Source organism: Gadus macrocephalus, chromosome 14 (genome assembly GCF_031168955.1).
Source record: "Gadus macrocephalus chromosome 14, ASM3116895v1".
NCBI classification, from domain to species: Eukaryota; Metazoa; Chordata; class Actinopteri; order Gadiformes; family Gadidae; genus Gadus; species Gadus macrocephalus.
The window spans coordinates 13,544,150-13,556,763 of NC_082395.1; the positions used below are offsets into that span (position 1 = coordinate 13,544,150).

At 42.2% G+C, this 12,614-nt stretch overlaps 1 protein-coding gene across 3 annotated transcripts in view; it reads left to right on the forward strand.

Moving 5' to 3' along the window:
* ankrd11 (ankyrin repeat domain 11) overlaps window positions 1–12,614 on the forward strand; it is a 133,813-nt gene that overhangs the window by 34,148 nt on the left and 87,051 nt on the right. For 2 of the 3 annotated variants that reach the window (XM_060071392.1, XM_060071389.1), the window contains exon 2: window positions 11,502–11,585. The exons of the other annotated variant lie outside the window; for it this stretch is intronic. The gene's annotated coding sequence lies outside the window, so the exon portion shown is untranslated. The remainder of the gene's footprint in view (window positions 1–11,501; window positions 11,586–12,614) is intronic. 3 annotated transcript variants of the gene reach the window in all.

The window sequence follows — 12,614 nt, forward strand, 5'->3', positions numbered from 1 at the left end:
TGTATGCATGTGCGGGTGCACTGCGCGCGTTCATGAATGCGCGTTCGTGTTTGCCTACCTGGTGAGCTCGGCCAGGAACCGCTACTGGTTTTCATATGCTACTGATTAATTCATACATAAATGCAAACTTCTTTCTTGTTTTTCTCGGACATGTGGGCCGTTTACATTTTATTATACCGGCCATGCGTGCGTGCAATCGGCCAATATCCGGCTATAGCCGGCTAACGTGAACACTGCTGGAGTATCTGTGGTATAAAGGCTGGGGCGAATTTCGAATTATAAATATGTACAATGTATCCTTTAAATACGTCCATGGAACAGATGGCCAATGTGAATAATAGATGCGTGTGGACCGCTGGGCAGATTTAGAATAATTTGTTGCAAAATGTTGCAAATTCAACCGAATTCTTTCTTCTCTATGCATAGCGCATCTCGTCGGCATTGCTGTTTCGTGCTGCTAGCTTTTTAGTGAGATCATAGTGTTGAAGGACGGTAATAAAATATCTTTGGTAAGATGGATATAAGAAGAGAGACCCGCAGTGAATTCAACCCGGTCCACTTGACATCGGGTAGGTGCATGACAGTCGTACCGTAAAACTTCAATAGCCCGGGCTTTTATTTGTTTCAATCACTGAACTTTCGAATAAAACTCTTGCTCAGCAAAGATGGGAAATACTATCAAATGTATTATTTCTACCAGTATGAATATTAGTAACCGTAGGTTGCCAGGCAATCGAATAACACACACACACACACGCACACGCACGCACGCGCACGCGCACAGAGAGAGAGGTGTAGTGGTAATCGGGAGAATTCCCTGTGGACCGTTAACGTTTCGGGGCCGCCGGGCTGATAACTGCGGGATAACAATATTGCGTTTATAAAAGGTCCTTGCAGTGCCGTCCGGTAGCCTGAGCTTTGCAACCACAACCTCTCACTTGCTCTACGCACGCAACACATACAATCTGTCAACGTCGCAACCAATTCGATTTTGTCTAGAGGGGAGTAACTGAGCGCCCCCTCCCGAAGTGGTACAGCCCAGGTCGGCCTTGAACTGCGATTGGTCAGAAAGACGTAACAGCTAATGACAACATTGAACACTCGTGCAGGCTCGAGGAGTCACACACACACACACACACACACACACACACACACACACACACACACACACACACACACACACACACACACACACACACACACACACACACACACACACACACACACACACACACACACACACACACACACACACACACACACACACACACAGTTTTTCACCCGCTTCGTATCCCTCTTGTTCCACGCTTAAAGCACCCAGGTTACTAGTATGCGGCAAGCTGGGGCTCTCATGTTCCCCCCTGCTGTGTATTCCTTGTCCGCAACCCCTGCCATCCAGTTGTTATACGATCCATGCAGACTGGCTTTGAACGGCTGTACATTTGTACATTTATGGGCAGATTTAGAATCATTTGTTGCAAAATGTTGCAAATTGTATTCTCTATGCATAGCGCATCGCGTATTGGGGCATGACCGTGTTTATTTGGCTACAATATTTTCTAATGTCTAATTTTGGCTGCTGGTGTATGTGGTGCACTTTCCTATCCTTAACGTTAACATTAACCTACTCAGTAGGCCTGCCCGGACGTGACTCAGACATGACGATTGGTCATTCCTTTCCTTCTCAAACTACGTTGCAATTGCATATTTCATCTGCCCGATTTTCACATTTTCTCGGGGGACCCCCCAACCCCCCTTTTAAAAGGACTAACTTCTTGGCTACAGACCCGAATGTTTTCAATTGCTAGCGACGCTCCTATAGCTCACTATTTACCACAAATCATAAAACACAGAATTCAAACCTTCGGACGAAGCCGACTCCACCCATGACTCCGTCTCGGCCAACGGGAAAACGTACAGGTTTAACCCCCAGTGGTTAAAAACTTTCAATTGGCTGGTCTACGACCAATCCAAGAAGTCTATGTTTTGTAAATATTGCCTCAAGGCAGGGGAAAGGACATCAGAGGTTAATAAATAAGTGTTTGTTAGATTTGTAATAATTACTTAATTTTGTTGAATGTGTTCACCACTTCTGGCTGCTGACGTTTTAAAAGAGGCTCTCATAGTCACTTTACTATTTAACATGTTCATTGTCACTTTACTGTTGTTAAATTTGTTCATATTGTGTTACTTTTGTATATACACGTCCTATTCTGTTCATATAGTTATATCTGAATAATTTTTATTTTTTTGACTATAGTATGTGTGCTACCAAAATTATTTTTGTGCTACAGAATTTTTTTGCATGCTAGCACCAGTGCTACCATTTTAAAAAGTAAGCGTACAGCCCAGACATGTAGAACCGATTCGGTGCCGACGTCACGGTTCGGTGCATGAATTTACACGGAGAATAGACAGTATACAATTAAATAAAAGTGGCGTGTAAATTAATTAATGTAATGCGGAACTAATGTTAGATACGAGAGTTCTTCAGGGACAACTATACTGCAGCCCTGATTGACGCCTAGGTAGCCGAGCGTGTTATGGCTCATAACGCGTCGGTTCTCTGACGTCTCTGGTATTACCACAACGAGACTCGTAGTAGGGGTTATCTCAGCCATGGTTGAGAAGGAATTGGGGGAAAGGAACGTTGGCTTTGATTCCCTGAGGTACATGAACCTTGACATGGAGGAGAAAGGGATGTTTCCCGCGATTGTCTCCCGCCGGAAACCGCTGCCCGCTTCCCGCTGCCCTCTTCTGAGGCTTTGTTTACAAGTTACGGATGGAGTCTGGAGATGATGTGGGGGGTACTTATTGTATACTGTTTATATCTTGGATTACACAGTTCAGGCTCTTGCAGATAGCTCAGGTGCGAGACTGTATGACACTAGGTGGTACAACCTGAGACATGCAAAATAAGAAATAATTGCCTTCTGCATTTTTGTTTTTTCTTTTACCTTCATTGTACCGAACCCGTACCGAACCGTGATGTATGAACCGAACCGGGACTTCAGTGTACCGTTACACCCCTAATGTGTACATTAGCCAGTCTATCATCATCAGAACCACTCTCTTCTCGTACTTGTTAAAGGAGTACACTAACACAGTTTCGCTCTCTCCCTCTGAAGCTCGCTCTTTGCCTGGCTTTTTTCCTGGCTTTCTCTGACTGTAGCTCTCTCTCTGTACATCTCCCCCTCTCTGCAGCTCCCCTTCTCTGTCTCTTTAGCTCTCCATCTATCTTGCTTGTCCGCTCTTCCGCCCTCCTTCTGTCTCTCGCTTGCTCTTTCTAAGCCTGTTGGCTCTCTCACTAGGCATCTCTGCTCTCACGCTCGCTCCAACACTCACTGCCTCTTTCTGTTTCTTTCTCTCGCAGCCTCTCTCTCATACTCCCGGTCACATTCTGTTTCTCTTCCTGTATTTCACTCCCTGTAATGTGTTCTAGAGATCAAAGAGGAGGCTTGGAGGAGTAGCTCTAAACCCCACTAATCCTGTCTCACAAACGCCAGCCTGTTCTTGGGGAGGATTCAGGCCTCTATCCCAGGTGACCACCGCTCCAAGTTGGCTTGTGGTTAGATAACGCACAATGCACATGGAGCTCCTAGCCCAATCAATAGCCTAACCATGTCTATGTTAAGATGCAGCGTTGTCCGTACAGTCAATGATCATGACTTCTCAGTGTCAGGGAAGGGCATTGACCTTTGCCCATTTATTGATTGTGTTGTGTTATCCCTTGGTGCAGACCCCACAACTCATATTTGAAAGGGGGACAACACACATGAAGGTAATCCTGGTGTGGGCAGCTGTGTTGTTGATGGGTATTTGAGAATTTGTGCAGCGCTTTGAGACTGTGATGGCGTGTCAGCAGTTTTGCTATCGCTTCTGGGGGGCATTGGAGAGCAAAGCAGCATGTTGCCTTGTCGCTCACTCCACGCGTGCTGACTGTTAAACATTTTGCAGCAGCTTGTCTGCCTCACACATCTACACACATGTATACACGGATCATTGTTCTAGTGGAAGAGATTTAAAGTATTTAAAACAGTCATCATTGCTACTGAAAGCTATTTACAGAGTTTTGTTAAATAAATGAATACAGGTCGTTGGTCTCCGGTGACTAAAGAGCCGTAAGCCTGTATCTTTGGTCTGGTCAGCCTTGTTGTTGTGTTTCTGAGGAAGTACTTGATAGTTGTGCGAAGGGTGCCAGGCTTTTCTGTCTACCTCAGCATATGTGCTGCAGCAATGCAGAATGGGTTGGTTGTCAACCAATCCGCACATAACAAAGGAGGTTCCGGTTTCCCGTTTCCTTGACTGTCTGGGTCTCCCATTAAACATCAACGGCAAGAAGAAGCATATTTCTGCTCTCTCCGTATCTCTAAAGGGCTAAAAGTTGACAGGTAGCGTTGTCCTGCACAATTGCCCTAAGGTCTAAAAGTTGTCAGGTAGCATTCTCCTGCCCAGCTGCCCTACCCTGCTCTTTAAAAGACTGTTGGCTCAAGGCTTCGCAAGCTGCTTCACAACAACGCTAATGCATACTGAATAACACTTTATTCATGATGGTCCAAATTGCAAGTTAGTTGATCCTATTATTTCACTAGCATAATTCTTCACATCATTGTGGTTGACTTGTTGCTGATTGTGAGGAATACTATCAACGACCATAAGTTTTTGTTAATGTAACCATTCTTTGTTCTCTTACTGACTAGATGCAACGGTGAGCTGATGCTACATTTATATACGGACTCTGTGCAACGTGTACTTAGAGTTGATTAACTATCATTTGCCTTCTGCACAAAAAACTTTACTGACCAAACCACCTTTTTTAACAAAACAAATTTGTGTCTCAACCATCATACATATTCTCTTTTTGCTTTTTTAGGAACTTGTTTACAATGATTGTTCAAGTGTTGCATTCATAATCAAATGCCCATTAACAGACAAACAGCCGTAGTCATTAACGGAAATATTATGCTTAACTTCCGGGCATCATAACGGCATAAATAAATTCAAACACAATTTTAATAAACATTTGAAATAGGGCAAAGCAGAGAAGCCAGTTGCGAAGAAGAGTACAAAATTAAGGCTGCAGGCAGGAAGATGGCCGACTCGCAAAAAAAACCTGTCGGAGCTCACTCTGTCCCTCAAGGCCAACTGCACATCCAATGGGAGGAACACGTGACGCAAGTTATTATGCTTTGCCTTCTATATTGCGGGGGGATATTGTCCTTTGCTGTCAAGAAGCCCAATCAAACATACAATTATATTTCAAGCTCTGTCCTGCATCAGTGGTGGGTTTTTGTGGCCCATTCTAAACCCTGACACTGCTTTTTGGCACCATGACGTGGTACCAACCTGGTAGGGGGCTGTCTCGCTCCTATTCCCGGCTCAGCTCTGCATCCCACTCGGATTAAGCCAATCCCACAATCCTGTGCACAATCACCCCCCCCCCCCCCCCAGGGACAAACACGCCACTGTTCCTACCTACTTAGCAGCCACTGGAGGTCTGTCTTTAATCCAGCATGCCCACCTGCCAGACTTCATCTCCCTGGCCTCTACACTCAGATGGTGCTGGGTCTGAGAGTCAAGTTCATATCATACAGCCTTTGGTCACCTAGACCTGGTAGAGCTTCAACCAGCTTCACATACCCAACAGGTCATAGGTCCTATTGAAACTAAAACTACAGCGCATGCTCATAGTAAAGACTCTCTGTTCAGTTGATGACAGGGAGCTTATTTGTACCATGTTCCGATCAGACATGTTTGATGCAACTACGATCTATAGTTAACGATGTCAGGACTCAAATTGAAAATAAAAGGAGCGAAACCATATATTGAACTGGGCGGTATATCGATAATTGATATATTGATATTTTTTCAGGCAAGTAGGAAACGTGACGCTATCGCCAGCATCAATATAGTTCATTTGCGTTGAAAGTACAGCGCATTTGCCCCAAATCAGCCGTTTTGAGCCGCGCCTGCCGCCTGCTATTTCCTCACTCTGCTTATCTCTCTCCGTCCCTCTCTGCCTCCGGCTCACAGTGTTGCCAGATTGTGTAAAATGTCCCGCCCAATCTGGCAACACTGACTGCAGGGTGCTGGTGCCCATACTTAACCCATACTTTAGTTTCCGCCCAATCTGGCAATGCTTCTCACAAACAATGCCCCGGCCCCGCTCTTCTACTCACGCCACTTTTTAAAATCCCCCTCAGCGTGAAAGATGGAGTCCGTCAAACGCATATAACTTTAAAATGTTTGCTACCCTGGCCTACACTAGTGCTGCACGATTTGGTGAAAAGTCATATTGCGATTATTGTGGACAATATTGTGATTTGCGATATAATAAACAAATGGTGTCATGAGTCTACTTGCTTGGTTATCAAGGAAAATGCACACAGATTACTGCTAATTTTAAAATGTTTATTTTTCAACTCAAACATACAAACTTAAACTAGCATAAAAAATACAAAACAAAAAAACGTGTACAGTACTGTTTTCAAAATAACAATATTTTACAAAATTAAATAAATAATAATAAAAAAATCTTTTTTCAGGCAAAGGCATTTCTGCAATGCAAACTTGTTAGTTTTTTTTCAATATTACAACTACGGTAAATAAAATTAATAGAATAAATAAAATACATTATTTATTTTTTTAATCCTAGCCTGTTGCAGTTATACAATCGCAAAGGCTCGATAAGTCGTGCAGCACTAGCCTACACCCACATTTAGGAATGAGTTTGCTTCAGCAACCCGGGTTAACGAGCACAGACGCAGGCGGGCTGGAAATGAAAGCACAGCGGGGTACCGATGTAGAATGACGAGTTGGAGCACGGCAACAGAAACTGTTATTGTGTCAACAAATATCTATATGTTTCTTATACCAACATTCTGCTTGAGAATATCAATATGACTTTTGGTCCATATCGCCCAGCCCTACCAAATATTAGCATTACTGGTTAGTAGGGCGTACACCTTCTTGTTGATTGGTCGATTGGTTGGCATGCTGTTGTGTTGTTTTTTATTTTGATGATCATGATTTAGCTGCTATTGTGAAGCGTCTGCATTTGGAAAAGCCCTATATCAATTTCATGTATTATTGTTGTCCAACGTAATTCTCATTGGTTGGACAATCGCTGGTGTTGCATAAGGAGAAAAGCACCGCTTAATCGTTTATGTTCGTTTGGATTTTTTTTTTCATGGGCTATACTGTGTAAAAAATAACATTGACTTTGAATACAAAATAATGTTCACATTTATTTTACATTTTGTGTTTTTTTAAATAATCGTTTGTTTTAAAGGCACCCAGTGCAACTTTCGAGGCTTAAAAATAAACATTCAATTTCTAGTCTTTTTTACACGTAGTAAGTTTCAATAACTCCATACCATTACATACCGACATTTAACCCATTTAGGCCTAAAGCGCCTGGAAAAAATGCCTGTAAAACCTATAGGCGATTTCAGAAAAGCCCCCAAAACCTGAAGTTTTTCTAGAAATTCAGCAATTGTGTCAACGCCTACTAAATTACTGATTTCTCAGCCCCTGTAACAGATAGGAACACAATTCAAAAAGTATTTGAGAGCTGACACCTGTGGCTTTCATGGGAAATTTGAGTTTTTATTTACAAATATTTACAATATTTACATACAGGTAGAAAAGTAAATAAAAAAGTAAAAAAATATGTAAAAGTGCAGGAACAGCACAAAACTGTAAAAAAAATAAAGTATAATAAAGTGAAATAAGTATATAAGAAAGTAATAAAGTATATAATAACAAACATGGGAAGGGGAACAGACTGGGACTAAAACTGTAAACAGTCTGCGTTTTAAATTACATGCACTTGTATGTGATGACTACTGAATAAAAGTATTATGCATAATACAAATACAATTGCATTCCATCCTAAGAAGTAGCGTAATTAAAAGATACAGGCTATAATTTGGGAATGTATAGTAGCCTTGGCCTTATTGTTCTGGAGATCGCAGTTAGGTGTGAAATCCAAAGAAGCTCTATTCTTTGGAAGAGCCTTGAACATCCTGCATACGGGCCCGTCGTTGCCTTGTTACGCCACTGGTGGTGACATTCCAGAGAAGCTTATCTGGTTTTACGGGTGCTTTACGCATCTCCGGGACAGTAATACATCTCTTACATATAAACTGTCGTCATTTCTTATTACAGCATCATCACAATCAATAAGTATTACTATTGATAAGTATAAGTGACATTCCAGAGAAGCTTATCTGGTTTTACGCACCCGGGTGCTTTACGCATCTCCGGGACAGTAATACATCTCTTACATATAAACTGTAGTAATTACTTATTACAGCATCATCCCAATCAATAAGTATTACTATTGTCCTTGCCTCCAGATGGCCGCAAATCTGTCCCGGGACATATTTCTGGCGAATTGCGTCCGAAAGAGATTCTTACTCTGTCGCCAGTAATCTCTTCGCACCGGCAACACAAGCAGCCCCATTCCCATAGCCCCATTCCATACTTCTTCTTCCTCGTCGTCATTCACGAACATGTGCCTTAACCATAATTCCCGGTCAATCGGTTCGTATTCGTCATCAAAGGACTCGGCCTCATCAACATCTTCGAAGCCGAGAAACTCGAAATCGCTACCGTCAGAAAAGTCTTCAGTCTCAAATTCCGCCATACTTGCTTGAAGAAATTTCTGAACTAAACTCACGAGGAACAAGTTGACACCTATATGTGTCTATTCTGATGCATTTCATTGACCCAGAGGCCGACACTTTGGGCAAAAAAACCCCTTTTACAGAAAAACGACGCAAACGCTTTCCCGTCCTTAAAGGTAGAATGACGCAACAGCGCCCCCGGCTTTAAAGGTAGAACAGCGGCAATGCTTTCCCGGCTTAAATGGGTTAAGCAGCAAAGATGAGACGTTGTTGTGTGGTGAGAACTGATACAAAATCGATAACAACAACAATGCCGCCATTTTCTTTATTTTTTGTAACCTACAATAAATAAAGCAGGCTTCCAGTCAATGGAAAAATGGCTTCTCCCCACCGGCGATTGTTGTTGTTTACGATTTTCTATCAGTTCTCACCACACAACGACGTCTCATCTTTGCTCCTTGAATGTCGATATGTAATGGTATGGAGTTATTGAAACTTACTACGTGTAAAAAAGACTAGAAATTGAATGTTTATTTTTCATTGAATGTTTACATAAAGTTGCACTGGGTGCCTTTAATATACTATATTACTTCAGGAGTCAAAAACAATTTTCACTTCATTGAACTCACTCAACCTATTTACTGACATTTACTCGGCTCCAAACTAATGGTGTTTTCCAGATGCCTTGTACACCATCCTTACGAGTTGCAAGTGAGGATATCTCCCAGCTTTCTGTGGCATTTCACAGAGGCACGCCCTCTTTCTGTCGGCCCCACTTGGAATTATTAGAGTACAGAGTTCAGTGAGGAGACTCGACAACAAAAATGGCTGTGCCCATGAATATATTTACTTTCTTTGTATTTGTACCACGTTGGTCATTTTAATGTTGATTTTAAATGCTCTAACACCCTTGATTACATGCGTGCAAAATGCGGTGCGTGCAATGCAATGTAAAGTTGTGTTGTTTGTTTTCGAGCTGGTTTGCTAAAGAGGCTAATGTAGCTAACATTGACTAGCCAATGACACAATCAAAGAAGAACGGGAATGCTATAAGTGCTATGAGACAGAAAATGACGTCACAAGTGCCACTCGTAAGGCTGGTGTACGAGGCATCTGGAACAAACCATGTCAACAAAGGTGTCGGTGTGGTAGTGTTTGGTTAAAAAGGGTTAGGGACAAAAACATAAAATGTTGACTTTGGTTACAGAAGTTTAAATATCACGATTCAACAAACAACATGGTACATCTTAAAAAAGTCAGGTTGTGTGCTCTAGGTTAGTTGATCAACTTTCTTGTTTAATGCTTGATGGGCTTCGAGTGTGAACATATCAGAATTGGAACCATGGCACCCATCGCATTCGTGTGTTCTCTTTATACTGCATGATGTTGCCAGCTGCGGCACTTTGTGGCTTGTGTGGTGTGCGATCCGCTTTAAGTTGAAGCCCTGCCTTAACCGAAATCCACTGAATTCCTCCACACAATATTTATATTTAGGTTACCAGGTAGAATGCATTCTGTCTTTGGTTGACTTTAGGGCTGTGCGATATGGACAAAATCTTCTCACGATATTGGTCATTTCATGTCGATAACGATATATATCACGGTATAGTGCATTTTTGGTCAATTGTATGAAAAATAATTCTAGCCAGAATAACCACATACTCTATAATACTTTTTAAAAATCCTATTAACTAATTTCTTGGAAGGAGGGGGCATTGGACCCATGGCAACTTTTACATGCACCGTAGAGTTATACTGAGAAGCCCAACACTCTCTCAGCCGCGATCATCAAAATAAACGGCTTTCCAGAACGAGTTTCAAATATCCGCATACTTGACTCAACCCGTTTAGCTAGTGGTTAGCTAGTGGCACTAGCTTTTTTTCTTTTGAAAGATTACATTATTTGACTCTTGTACTGCCTCAGAAAGTTGCGGGACATTCGTTCTGTTTCAGACCGAACGAATCCCTCCAAATGTTCTGTATAGAACTGTAGGTTCTGTATTTTTCGTGCAAGTGTAGTGAAAAAAGCAGGGTCAGAATGATGTAAAATACTGCCATTACGGATAAGTAATAGAACGAAAGGTACGATACAGGGAAATATGTATTGATAAACATTTTTTCTCACATCCCCGATATATATTGTCAAACCGCCCAGCCCTAATTGACTACAGCCCTACTGGTTAGAAGGCGTTACTTTTCTGCAGCATTTGGATATGACATCCTTGACAGATGATCATGTGTTCCGGCCAGACCAGTATCTAACTGCTGTTCTGCCAATTTATGCTCCCTTGTCAGTTTTGCTACCAAGTGATTCTGCGGAAGCGCATGACGAGACTATTGCTCCCCGGTGTAGTAGTGGTGAAAATACACATAATGAACCCCTGAAATCTCCAATAACTAAGTTATAATACAGTATCAAAATATATTTTTACAATGTACATGGAGTGAGTTACATAGTGGTGTAAAATAACGTTGTTCTTTCTTGGGAGCATCATTTGATAAGGGCAATTGGTCTACAGATTAAATACGCTACCAAACGCATACGGTTGTACTTTTTGATTGGGTAGTTGTATACATTGTCCTACCAATAAATGCTCTCTTGTCAGAGTCTATCAAATCATGTTACCCTCACAAAAAGTGCCAACTCATGTGTTTGGTAGTGTCGTCATGCTCATGCGCAGAACCACTAGGTAGCAAAATCTGATAGGTAGAATAAATTGGCAAAACACCAGGTATGTTTTGCAGCACATTTATATTCCTGAAGGGCCAAGATCTGCGACCATCCCATGCCTCTTCTAGTATAACATCTGTGAAATATATTTAAATGGATATGTTATTAATGTCTATGTGTGGTTGTGTCTTGTTTTCCAGGATTCCCTGGACTACTAAAGCAGCAGCAGTCGTTTACTTTCACTGGATTTTAGTCCGACTCATTCTCCCTCAGCCATGGAATCGGTATGTCCCTCTGCTGTTTACAGCAACTTCTATCTCTCTCCCTCTCGCACGTGCAGAGCAGCGGCTGTGTTCAATGCTGGAATGTTTAGAGCAGGAGCATGCCTGTCCTCGCCCTGGCTGGGTTTGTCAGGGGCTTTGTGTGTGGGACTGTTTGTGCACACACACTTTTGATCTTTCTGTCTACTATTGTAAGTTCAAAAAGTAGTTGTAATTCGCATTTAGGGCTGGCACTACTACGTGCCAGCAGGGAGTCTATTAATTAGGTTTGAACAGACTTTTCAGCGGTCACTCCAATGAACTGGGCACAGGCAGTTTTCAGCTGTAAGTCAGCTTTACAATCAACCCGTTCTTTTTCATCAGGATGATCTGGGACTTAAATTTAGTAAACAGCAGCTCTTCTTAAGCTATATAACAAGCAGTGTTAACTTGATCATCATTTCCGAATCCTCAATGCTTATGTTTGCCGTTGTCTGGCACTGAAGCGCTGCGGGAGGGGGGCCCGCTCTGCCGGCTACACACCTCGAGGCACAGGCTTGTTGGATACTTTGTGTTGTGTTTTTATTTATTTTTAACTAATTAAAGGTTGTAACAGCGATGTTGAGTGACGTCACTTCTGTTGGTATTTGAAGCGAGATCCCAAACAAACAGCTAGCTCGGCCCTCCCTTCCATATTTTATGCATCCATGAACGCTGCGCGAAACCCCACAAAACCCACCCCTTGTCGGTGATTGGACTTGGAATATTATTTATTTTGGTTTTGAGTGTTTGGTAGCACCATTTGTTTTTGTATACGAACTCGGAGCATAGGCTGCATACAGAGATGTGTTTTTTTGACGGCCTGCTTATGGGGTGGCAGCTAGCGGATCGTGAGAAAAGATCAGACAAATGTGATAAATTATGTTTCGGCCTAGAATCGCTGATCCAACCTTTAACATTTAACTATTTAACGTTCTGTCCACAAGAGGGCATTCTAACTATAATTTTTTTTCTTGCAAAGTAAATTGTAGGCAGAAATGGAGATTATATTGA